The 13,385-nt window shown below is 43.9% G+C and overlaps 1 protein-coding gene across 3 annotated transcripts in view; it reads left to right on the forward strand.

Annotated features, from left to right (window-relative positions):
* The window catches only part of KCNG2 (potassium voltage-gated channel modifier subfamily G member 2), a 255,338-nt gene that overhangs the window by 168,190 nt on the left and 73,763 nt on the right, over positions 1–13,385 (forward strand). The window lies entirely within an intron of this gene.

Consider the following 13,385-nt stretch of genomic DNA (forward strand, 5'->3'; position numbering starts at 1 on the left):
CACCAAAATTCATAAAATATTTTTTACACAGATATGCTATGGAGAATAATCAGCAAAACAGACTGGAAACAATAGTCCCCCCCCCGTCGGTGCCTCAAACACCCACCAAGCAGATGAAAAACATGTCAATGTGATGTGCAGTGAGGTGATTCACCAGTAGAGAGTGTCAGTAAACATCCACTACAAGTGTCTGTGATATTCAACTCACTGCACAACCCAGGGAGAGGTTATAGTGTGAAAAAATACAGCAAAAAATGATGATACAATGGAGCACAAAGTCACATGACATTCATCAGATACATCTAGATGCAGTCTGCCCATATACAATAAATCAAGGATACCAGGCTGTACAATCAAACTCCCACACAAAAGATATCCACTGGGGACGTGAACATACCCACAGACATGATGGAGGGTGGAAGCACCGAACACAGGGCTGGAAGGAACCCCGACGCGCGTTTCGCCTCAGCTTCGTCAGGAGGTGAACATTAGCCTCCCTTCAATACATGAAATCTACATTTTGTGTTTACTCTGGTTATCTTTGTCTAATACTAGAAGCAGTTTGATAATCTGAAACATTTTTGAGTGGGACAAATATGCAAAAATAGAAGAAACTGGCAAGGGGCAAATACATTTTCGCAGCAATGGACGACCTTGTTATCTCTTGATGTGTGTATATACTGAACATTAAATCACCAGTGTCACTATATGGACACACATTGAAGTGTTGCAGCTACATTTATAAGATAGACAGTATACATAAATCCTTAACAAGATTAGCAATCGTAACTATAGTCTTTCTAAGCTTCAATACAGTTTACAGGCAGTAATTATCCAATAGGAGGCTCATAACTATTTGCTTAGTTAAATCCAGGTGGCAACTTTTTTTTGGGACAGGCAGTGTAGTTTTGTGGGGAAAGATTCAGCAAAACTTATGATTTATGCATTTTAAACTCTGCTGTTTCTAAACTTAATTACAATTCATTACATAGCAAGTTTATTATGTACAAAATATCAGGACTGTGGAGTCGGGGTAAGTTATGAGCAAGGTCAGAGTCAGTACAGACTCCCTCTTCAAAATAAAAATATCAAACCTCAGATCAGATCCCCATCAGACCGCTAAGCTCCATCAGATCAGACCCCCCCCAAGCTCCACCAGACCTCCGATCAGACTCCATCAGACTGCTAAGCTCCATCAGACCTTAGATCAGACCCTGAAGCCCCATCAGATCAAACCCTCAAGCTCCATCAGACATCTGTGTCAGACCCCCATTCCCCCTCAGATCAGATTTGCCCTGCAGTGATGACATCTAGAGATGAGCGAATTAATAAAAAATTCTGTCGGTTCGCCAAATGTTCCGAAAAGGTTTGATTTGATCCGAATCTATTAGTGGTGAAGCGCATTTTAAAAACAGCCATTTCCTGGCTGCGGAGAGCCTGTATAGTGGTGTAGATATGAGCAGTTACGGGGTCATATGTGACCAAATAACTCAAGTATGAACTCAGCCTTACAGGTCGATGTTGGCTTCAAGAAGAAGCGCACTCCTTTTACACAGTCGTCAGCTGATTCCACATAGATGTTTGCAGAACCTGTTCTATTAAACGTTTATACAAGTAGAGCCCCCCTGACAGAGTGGAGAGGGTGTCAGCAGTAAGTTTGTGTTGACGTCACTGATTATTTTGCCCTTCCTCTGAACCGTCAGAACAATAACCCCCAAAAAACCAGATCCTGTCTGTTGAGCATCCGCCTTCACTCAGTCAGCATTTGGTCAGTAATCCATCAGTATTGCTAAAGAGAAAAAAAAAAACTGGAGTGGATCCAAAACAGAGATGACACGTGAATGGAATATTTGCATGTCTTCTGAGTTGTGTACCCACTCCTGCTTTTGGCTACCAGATCATAAGCCAATTCTGATGCAAAATAGGGACCATGCCATACAGGCCTTATAGCTGCTACATAACCAGGATCCGCTGTGCATCTCATTTTTCCTTCTGAAAGATCAGATAAATAAATAATGTCAAATAAATGATGTCAACCAGGCTAAAAAGGCAAAATAGTGGCCTAGTCATGAAGTGGGGAGGGTGGGAACAGCATGAGAAATCCACAGAGTGGTCGAATGACATAGTGTTGAGGTGGCAGCAGCAGCAATGAGGAGACCACAGAGTGGCCCAGTGACATAGTGTTGAGGTGGCAGCAGCAGCATGAGGAGACCACAGAGTGGCCCAGTGACATAGTGTTGAGATGGCAGCAGTATGAGGAGACCACAGAGTGGCCCATTGGGATAGTGGAGACATTGGGATAGTGGAGAGGTGGCAGTAGCAGCATGAGGAGACCACAGAGTGGCCCAGTGACATAGTGTTGAGGTGGCAGCAGTATGAGGAGACCACTGAGTGTCCCAGTGGGATAGTGTGGAGGTAGCAGCAGCATGAGGAGACCACAGAGTAGCCCACTGACATAGTGTTGAGATTGCAGCAGCTTGAGGATACCACAGAGTAGTGATGTGGCAGCAGTATGAGGAGAACACAGAGTGTAGTAGTTAAGTTTGTCCTCCCTCTCAGTGGGTGTAAAAAAGGTCCCTATTGTGGACTGGTAGCAAAGGTCTAACATGGTGGAGAGCCAGTAGTCATCCTTCTGGCGAATGGTGACAATTCGGTTGTTACTGCAAGTGAGCATGCATTGGGTCATTTGTGTAAGTGACTCTGAGGGATTCCCTGCCTCCATCTCCACTGCATACTGCCATGGTGTGTCTGGGTCCTCTGCCTCCTCTCCATCGCCCTGTAGCTCCTCTGGCGGCTCTTACTCCTCCTCTCCTGTCACCGGTGTAGAAAAACCAGCCATTTCTCTACACATTGCTTGTGCTCTAATTTCCTCCTCCTCCTTCTCCTCTACTTCAGCCGCCACAGGGCTCATGTGGCCATGAGATGTAGTCGCCATGTCTCCTGTCCCCTGGCCAGCCAGATTTAGCAGAATCTGTTCCAGGACATGAATTAGTGGAATGACGTTGTTCATCCCGTAGTCCTGGTGACTGACAAATAAAGTGGCCTCCTCAAAGGGCCCGAACAAATAGCAGGTGTCACGCATGAGCTGCCACTGGCTAACATCAAAGTTACACAGGGGAGTACCTCTGTCCGCCTGCATCATCAATAAATACTATCCCTATCCCTTGGTTGACCTTGATGGACGTTTGTCTTTTTTCAACCGTATTAACTATGTAAGCATAAAAAAATAAATCATTTGCACTGCCGCATCCCAAAATGCCCATACTATTAAAATATAAATATATTCATCCCATACTGTGAACTCTGTAGTAGGAAAAAATCAAAATGGCCAATTTGACTTTTTGTCGCTTCACCTCCCCAAAAATATGAAATAAAAAGAGATCAAGAAAATCATACACACTCCAAAATGGTATTAAAAAAAACTGCAGCTCATAATTATAAAAAAAAGGTTATGGGTGTCAGAATATGGTGATGCAAAGAAAATTTTTTTTTTCCAAAGTTTCTAATTTTTTAGGATTAAAACACAGAAAAAAATATATAGTTTTGGTCTCACAGCAATTGTCCTGACCCGGAGAATGAAGTTGAAATGTCATTTTTACCACATAGAGAATGTAGTAAAAACAAAACTCATAAAACTTTGTCAGGATTGCATTTCTTTCCCAATTCTACCCCACAAGAATTTTTTTCCAGCTTCCCAAGTTATCATATGCAATATTAAATGGTGCCATTAGAAAGTATAACTTGTCCCCAAAAAAACAAGCCCTCTAATGTGGCTATGTGAACAGAAAATAAACTTGAAATGCAGTGCGATCTGTAGACAGTATGTTAAAGAGCAGATTGATATACACTGCCTGTCCAAAAAAAAAAGTCGCCACCCAAAAAAAATATGTCACACCGCCTTAAGCTTTGATTACGGCACGCATTCGCTGTGGCATTGTTTCGATAAGCTTCTGCAATGTCACAAGATTTATTTCCATCCAGTGTTGCATACATTTTTCACCAAGATCTTGCATTGATGATGGTAAAGTCTGACCGCTGCGCAAAGCCTTCTCCAGCACATCCCAAAGATTCTCAATGGGGTTAAGGTCTGGACTCTGTGGTGGCCAATCAATGTGTGAAAATGATGTCTCATGCTCCCTGAACCACTCTTTCACAATTTAAGCCCGGTGAATCCTGGCATTGTCCTCTTGGAATATGTCTGTGCCATCAGGGAAGAAAAAAATCCTTTGATGGAATAACCTGGTCATTCAGTATGTTCAGGTAGTCAGATGACCTCATTCTTGGAGCACATACTGTTGCTGAACCTAGACCTGACCAATTGCAGCAAACCCAGATCATAGCACTGCCCCCACAGGCTTGTACAGTAGGCACTAAGCATGATGGGTGCATCACTTCATCTGCCTCTCTTCTTACCCTGATGCACCCATCACTCTGGAACAGGGTAAATCTTGACTCATCAGACCACATGACCTTCTTCCATTGCTCCAGAGTCCAATCTTTATGCTCCCTAGCAAATTGAAGACTTTTTTTCTGGTTTGCCTCACTGATTAGTGGTTTTCTTACGGCTACACAGCTGTTCAGTCCCAATCCCTTGAGTTCCCTTTGCATTGTGCATGTGGAAATGCTCTTACTTTCACTATTAAATATAGCCCTGAGTTCTAGTGTTGTTTTCTTCTATTTGATTTCACGAAACGTTTAAGTAATCGCCGATCATGATCATTCAAGATTTTTTTTTCCGCCACATTTCTTCCTCGAATACTATGGGTCTCCACTATCCTTCCAGTTTTTAATAATGCGTTGGACAGTTCTTAACCCAATTTTAGTAGTTTCTGCAATCTCCTTAGATGTTTTCTCTACTTGATGCATGCCAATGATTTGACCCTTCTCAAACAGACTAACATCTTTTCCATGACCACGAGATGTGTCTTTTGACATGGTTGTTTAAGAAATGAGAAGCAACTCCTTGCACCAATTGGGGTTAAATAACTTGTTGCCAGCTGAAAGATAATCGCCCATGCAGTAATTATCCAATAGGAGGCTCATAACTATTTGCTTAGTTAAATCCAGGTGGCGACTTTTTTTTTGGACAGGCAGTGTAGTTTGTGGGGAAAGATTCAACAAAACGTATGATTTATGCATTTTAAACTCTGCTGTTTCTAAACTTTTTTACAATGTTTTAAACTGTTCTAAATAGCTCACTGTTCTAATAAAGATACTTTATTAATTCATTATGCTGTTTTGACCCAAAGTCCTAGAGCAAAGGCAGGAGCAGTGATGTGTGCTCCAACCTGTGCAGCGTTCGTCACAGCAGCCAGTTAAATCCGTACACCAGTACAGCAGAATGATTATTTTAAGAAGTGGTAAAATCCAGGACTTTGGGTCCTTTTTTGAGATGGAAAACTGCATAATTAATTAATAAAGTACACTTTAAAAATTAATTTTGAGCTATTCAGAACGGCTTAAAAATGTTTAGTTGCTCTTTAAGACCACCCCCTGCACAGCTTTCAGCGACTTACAGCTATCTACATATACACTCTTACACAGAGAATTATATCAATCACTGATAGCACCTCCCCACTGAAAAAAGAGACATTTAAATGTATAAAATTACAAGTTTTACTGAATATCCCCCCCCCCCCACATCCAAAACTAAATATAAATCTAATCAGCTTCTCCTGAAGAGGCAAGTAGGGCTTGCAGTTCTTTTAGATGTTTCTCTGGGTAATCTAGTGACCTGTCGTCACTAGAGGAGTCGTTAATGCCCTCTTGGTGAAATTTAGGTAGGCCACTCCTGGAAAGGTTCACCACTATTCCAAGTTTTCTCCATTTTGTGGATGGCTTTGTAACCTTTTCCAAACTAGTAGATTGCAAAGCCTTTAGCAAGACTTGTTCCATTATCAGACATGTTCTATTTGAAGGGGTATTCCAGCACATTAAAAACAGTTTAAAAAAATAAACTACCTTACACTCGCCTCACTGTTATGATGGTGCCTGGGTCACTTCAGCCTGGGAATGCCATTTCCTGCTGTCTTGAGAACAGAAGTAAGACGTGTAGTGCAGCAGGGACCCGTGCACCATTGGGATAGCATCAGCTGAGGTGAGTACAGGCTGTTTTTTTTTATTTTAACACTTTGTAGGCCATGGCCTGTATTTTTAATGTGCTGGAATACAGCTTCAAGTGACGTTTAGATTAAACTGGTCTGGCAGTAATTATGCCTGGGTGTGGCTATTGAACTTGAATTGTCAATTGAATTTGGTTGACTGATTAATTTAGTAGCTGCAGGGCAGCTACATTTCCCCATAGGGCCAGGTAGGGCTGAACATTAATTAAACCTATAAATGCTGCTATAAAAACAACCATAGAATGCCCAGTAGAAATACAAATACTTTATTAGATCATCAATGGATCACCAAAATTCATAAAATATTTTTTACACAGATATGCTATGGAGAATAATCAGCAAAACAGACTGGAAACAATAGTCCCCCCCCCCGTCGGTGCCTCAAACACCCACCAAGCAGATGAAAAACATGTCAATGTGATGTGCAGTGAGGTGATTCACCAGTAGAGAGTGTCAGTAAACATCCACTACAAGTGTCTGTGATATTCAACTCACTGCACAACCCAGGGAGAGGTTATAGTGTGAAAAAATACAGCAAAAAATGATGATACAATGGAGCACAAAGTCACATGACATTCATCAGATACATCTAGATGCAGTCTGCCCATATACAATAAATCAAGGATACCAGGCTGTACAATCAAACTCCCACACAAAAGATATCCACTGGGGACGTGAACATACCCACAGACATGATGGAGGGTGGAAGCACCGAACACAGGGCTGGAAGGAACCCCGACGCGCGTTTCGCCTCAGCTTCGTCAGGAGGTGAACATTAGCCTCCCTTCAATACATGAAATCTACATTTTGTGTTTACTCTGGTTATCTTTGTCTAATACTAGAAGCAGTTTGATAATCTGAAACATTTTTGAGTGGGACAAATATGCAAAAATAGAAGAAACTGGCAAGGGGCAAATACATTTTCGCAGCAATGGACGACCTTGTTATCTCTTGATGTGTGTATATACTGAACATTAAATCACCAGTGTCACTATATGGACACACATTGAAGTGTTGCAGCTACATTTATAAGATAGACAGTATACATAAATCCTTAACAAGATTAGCAATCGTAACTATAGTCTTTCTAAGCTTCAATACAGTTTACAGGCAGTAATTATCCAATAGGAGGCTCATAACTATTTGCTTAGTTAAATCCAGGTGGCAACTTTTTTTTGGGACAGGCAGTGTAGTTTTGTGGGGAAAGATTCAGCAAAACTTATGATTTATGCATTTTAAACTCTGCTGTTTCTAAACTTAATTACAATTCATTACATAGCAAGTTTATTATGTACAAAATATCAGGACTGTGGAGTCGGGGTAAGTTATGAGCAAGGTCAGAGTCAGTACAGACTCCCTCTTCAAAATAAAAATATCAAACCTCAGATCAGATCCCCATCAGACCGCTAAGCTCCATCAGATCAGACCCCCCCCAAGCTCCACCAGACCTCCGATCAGACTCCATCAGACTGCTAAGCTCCATCAGACCTTAGATCAGACCCTGAAGCCCCATCAGATCAAACCCTCAAGCTCCATCAGACATCTGTGTCAGACCCCCATTCCCCCTCAGATCAGATTTGCCCTGCAGTGATGACATCTAGAGATGAGCGAATTAATAAAAAATTCTGTCGGTTCGCCAAATGTTCCGAAAAGGTTTGATTTGATCCGAATCTATTAGTGGTGAAGCGCATTTTAAAAACAGCCATTTCCTGGCTGCGGAGAGCCTGTATAGTGGTGTAGATATGAGCAGTTACGGGGTCATATGTGACCAAATAACTCAAGTATGAACTCAGCCTTACAGGTCGATGTTGGCTTCAAGAAGAAGCGCACTCCTTTTACACAGTCGTCAGCTGATTCCACATAGATGTTTGCAGAACCTGTTCTATTAAACGTTTATACAAGTAGAGCCCCCCTGACAGAGTGGAGAGGGTGTCAGCAGTAAGTTTGTGTTGACGTCACTGATTATTTTGCCCTTCCTCTGAACCGTCAGAACAATAACCCCCAAAAAACCAGATCCTGTCTGTTGAGCATCCGCCTTCACTCAGTCAGCATTTGGTCAGTAATCCATCAGTATTGCTAAAGAGAAAAAAAAAAACTGGAGTGGATCCAAAACAGAGATGACACGTGAATGGAATATTTGCATGTCTTCTGAGTTGTGTACCCACTCCTGCTTTTGGCTACCAGATCATAAGCCAATTCTGATGCAAAATAGGGACCATGCCATACAGGCCTTATAGCTGCTACATAACCAGGATCCGCTGTGCATCTCATTTTTCCTTCTGAAAGATCAGATAAATAAATAATGTCAAATAAATGATGTCAACCAGGCTAAAAAGGCAAAATAGTGGCCTAGTCATGAAGTGGGGAGGGTGGGAACAGCATGAGAAATCCACAGAGTGGTCGAATGACATAGTGTTGAGGTGGCAGCAGCAGCAATGAGGAGACCACAGAGTGGCCCAGTGACATAGTGTTGAGGTGGCAGCAGTATGAGGAGACCACTGAGTGTCCCAGTGGGATAGTGTGGAGGTAGCAGCAGCATGAGGAGACCACAGAGTAGCCCACTGACATAGTGTTGAGATTGCAGCAGCTTGAGGATACCACAGAGTAGTGATGTGGCAGCAGTATGAGGAGAACACAGAGTGTAGTAGTTAAGTTTGTCCTCCCTCTCAGTGGGTGTAAAAAAGGTCCCTATTGTGGACTGGTAGCAAAGGTCTAACATGGTGGAGAGCCAGTAGTCATCCTTCTGGCGAATGGTGACAATTCGGTTGTTACTGCAAGTGAGCATGCATTGGGTCATTTGTGTAAGTGACTCTGAGGGATTCCCTGCCTCCATCTCCACTGCATACTGCCATGGTGTGTCTGGGTCCTCTGCCTCCTCTCCATCGCCCTGTAGCTCCTCTGGCGGCTCTTACTCCTCCTCTCCTGTCACCGGTGTAGAAAAACCAGCCATTTCTCTACACATTGCTTGTGCTCTAATTTCCTCCTCCTCCTTCTCCTCTACTTCAGCCGCCACAGGGCTCATGTGGCCATGAGATGTAGTCGCCATGTCTCCTGTCCCCTGGCCAGCCAGATTTAGCAGAATCTGTTCCAGGACATGAATTAGTGGAATGACGTTGTTCATCCCGTAGTCCTGGCGACTGACAAATAAAGTGGCCTCCTCAAAGGGCCCGAACAAATAGCAGGTGTCACGCATGAGCTGCCACTGGCTAACATCAAAGTTACACAGGGGAGTACCTCTGTCCGCCTGCATCATCAAGAAATCGTTTATGGCCTTTCTCTGTTCATATAATCTGTCCAACATATGGAGAGTGGAATTCCAACGGGTGGAAACGTCGCATATCAGCCTATGTTGGGGGATGCTGTTCTGCTGCTTCAGCTCAAGGAGGGTGTGCTTTGCGGTGTACAAGTGACTAAAGTGCATGCAAAGTTTCCTGGCCATTTTCAGGATGTCTTGCAGATGGGCGGAAGACTTCAGGAACTGCTTTACAACCAGATTGAACACATGCACCATGCAGGGCACATGGCTCAGCCCTCCTTGATGCAGCGCCGTCACCATGTTCTTCCCGTTGTCGGTCATCATGGTTCCAATTTTAAGTGTTCAGGGAGAAAGCCATGATTCAATTTCTTGATGGACGCAGAGCAGTTCCTCCCCTGTGTGACTCCATTCGCCGAGGCAAACTAGGTGCAGAACAGTGTGACACTGCCATTCCCTGAACATGTGGTATGCTGGTGGGGCACTGTGAATTGTCGCTGCAGTGGAGTTGAGGACATGGTGGAGGATGAGAAGGCAGAGGCGGACATTGTCGCAGGACTAATGGTGTGAGAACGTGGAGGCGGAGGCGGCGGCGCCTGGCCAAGTTGCTGGTGTGGCTGGGCAGGAACCACATTTACCCAGTGGGCCGTAAAGGACATATATTGTCCTTGATCGTAGTTAGAGCTCCACACGTCGGTGCTGCCGTGCACTTTGGCAGAGACAGACAGGCTCAAGAACTGGCCCACCTTCTGTTCTATATATGTGTTTAGGGCTGGTACTGCATTTTTGGCAAAGAAATGATGGCTTGGAACTCTCCACCTCGGCTTGGCACAAGCCATCAGTTCTCTGAAAGATTCAGAGTCCACCACTTGGAAAGGGAGGGACTGCAGCACCAGCAACTTGGCCAGGAGCACGTTTAGCTTCTGCGCCTTTGGCTGAGTGCACGCATACTGTTTCTTCGGTGATTGCTGATGGAATGACTGACTAGGAGGAGCAGGAGCATCAGGGCCAGCAGATGATGGAAAGGACTGCTCCCTTCAGCTGAGGTGGTGGAGCCTTGACTGCATTAAATTGGGTGCGTGCCACCGGGTGATGCAGCGGTTGCTGTGGTAGGCGGCACCACCACTACATCAGAGCCACGGTTCTCCCAGGCCACTTCATGGTGATGCTGCATGTGTTGACGCAGGGCGGTGGTGCCAACATTGGCACCCTGCCCACGCTTCACCTTCTGCCCACAAATTCGGCAAATAGCTAACAAAAAATTGCCACACTGCTGAGTTTGGCATTTCCCCCCCCCCCCCAACACATCCGTACTGACTGCCTGCTACCTCTGTGAAACTCTGCACCGATTCTTCCTGGGCAGGTAGGCTCCTGCGATGCGGGCGTTCTACCCTGGGCACGTTTGGCTCTCGACCTCCCAGAGCTGACACTCTGCTGACTCCCGGCCACACTTCCCCTTGCTGCCACCCTCTTCTCCTCATGGTGATGAAGCTCCTTCACCCGGCTCCAAAGTGAGATCCACTACTGTCTGCATGTCACTGATGTCCCCCTCAATGGTCTCAGGGCCAGGAGCCTGACCGCTTGCAACATCAGCTCCCACGCAATTCTCATCATCACTACTTGCGCTCCTACCGGAGGAAGCAGCAGATGTCTCCTCCAGATCTTGGCTTGGCAGTAGCTGCTGACTGTCCTCTAGTAGCTCGTCCTCGCTAAAAAGTAGAGCGGAGCCTACGGCATATACTAGCAGAAGGAACAGAAAAGGACTAAGGTAGGTTGAGGACAGGTGAGGGCACAGGCCTGCTCCCGGGCCATGCCAGCTAAGCGTTGTGTCTGAAGAACCCATCGACTCTTGGCTGGGGGTGTCTGATGTTACTTGCAAAGAAGTAGAAGGCTGAGTCAACCATTCAAGCACCACTGGGTTGCTGGTCAAGTCACGACCGCTAGATGACACCGGGAGCTCAGGATGCCACCTCCCTTCTTTTGCTGCCTGCGACAGAAAAATTTAGGCCACTGCCCGTTCCCTTTGAAGGGCCAGTCACTTGTCTGTCTGACATACTGTTAGATAAAATAATTAAATTAAAAGGAAATTAATACACCCCAAAAAATCTGTAGAACAATGTAAATTGACCGCATAACGGCAAATAAAACGTACTTGTTTTTTCCACTAATAGACCCCGAAAAAGGCTGTAGTACAATGTAACTGCACCGCAGAACGGCATAGATTACATACTTTTTTTTTACACTTTTACACACCCCAAAAAAGGCTGTAGTACAAAGTAACTGCACTGCAGAACAGAAAATAGGATGTACTTTTTTTTTTACACTTGTACACCCCAAAAAAGGTTGTAATATAAAGTAACTGCACCGCAGAACACCAAAGAATACGTACTTTTTAGACTATTAAAACACCCCCAAAAAGTGTGTAGTACAATGTATCTGCACAGCAGAACGGCAAATAAAACTTCCTTTTTTTTTTACACTAATACACCCCAAAAGAAACTGTAAAACAATTTAAATGCACCGCAGAACAGTTAATATGACATACTTATATTTCCTATAAATACACCGTGCAACACAGCATTTGCACCCCAATAACAAAGAATTACAGCGGTATCAACTAATGCAAACCTAAAAGCAGAAGTATAACACCAGTTTGGATCCTCAAAGTGCAGCAAGATGTAATAGAATAACTCCTGTTACCCAGGCTGTACACTCTCCTATTGCACCTTGGTCTCCTTTTATAGCATGGATGATGCCTCCCTATGCTTTCCCTACACCTTGAATAATCTTTCCCTGAACTTGTAAATCTTTTTTTAGCAAAGTAAAATCTTTTCTACCACTGTCCCTAGCGCCTGCTGACATCTCTCCCTGCACTAAGCACACTGGAAAATGGCAGAATCCAAAATGGCTGAGGGTATTTATAGGGCTGTGACATCACAGGGGCTGATTGGCTGCATGCATGGCATTGTGGGTGATCCTTTGTTCCCAGAGTTCTTTGCTCCATGTCCTAACATGTGCAGCAGCCATTTTAGGAAAAAAAATTGATTTGTTACCACGAAGTGTGAGGAAATTCGGATTCAGTGCCAGTCGAATTTTTCTAAAATTTGCATTGATATCCACTTTGTCAACTTCGATTCACTCATCTCTAATGACCTCATATACATCTATGTGACCGATACAGCATGAAAATAGGACATTGTTTCCTGTGTAGTTACCACATTCATCTTGTGCTTTTATTAGATTTTTTTCTTAATAATCACATATAGAAAGATTCAACATGGTCTTGTAACACTTTAAAAACAGGTTTGTTCTACAGCGGTCTCTACACTGCAGTTAAGAAGCATGTGTGATTAACTGGAAGCTCCAGCCAATCAGTATGGACATTTCACTAGTAAAACACCCGTATTATAGGAGTGCATGCACCAATGAGCTGTCTGGTAGCGCCTCTCTACAGTATAGTGCAGTACTACTGGGTGTTCTGTACTGCTCTTTACCAGGATACGCTGCTCCTTTGGACACCAAGTGAGGACAACTCAATTCTAGTTTTCTGGTACACTGTGTACTGTACAAAACCCAGAAGATGTCCTCAATTAGGGCTCATGCACACAAACGTATTTTCTTTCCGCTTCTGTTCCGTTTTTTTTTTGCCGACCGTATGCAGAACTATTCACTTTAATGGGGCTGTAGAAAATACAGAAGTTACTCCGTTTGTCCGGATGGCCATTACGCAAAAAAGTAGTGCATGTCCTATTATTGTCCGCAAATCACGGTCCGAGGCCCCATTCAAGTCAATGGGTCTGCAAAAAATACGGAACGCACGCACAAAACATCACTTATTAGTGATATTGATATTTAATAAATACATATTTTATACCCACCAATCTGTCTACATTGGTCTTTGTAGCGTACTACCAGGTGAAGAGTGCCAGTTTTTCCACATACATTAATAAGTTACTGTTTCTGTATATGAACCGCAAAAAACGGATCAAATACGGAAACCATACAGATAT

The sequence above is a fragment of the Bufo gargarizans genome, chromosome 5 (genome assembly GCF_014858855.1).
Source record: "Bufo gargarizans isolate SCDJY-AF-19 chromosome 5, ASM1485885v1, whole genome shotgun sequence".
Taxonomy (NCBI): domain Eukaryota; kingdom Metazoa; phylum Chordata; class Amphibia; order Anura; family Bufonidae; genus Bufo; species Bufo gargarizans.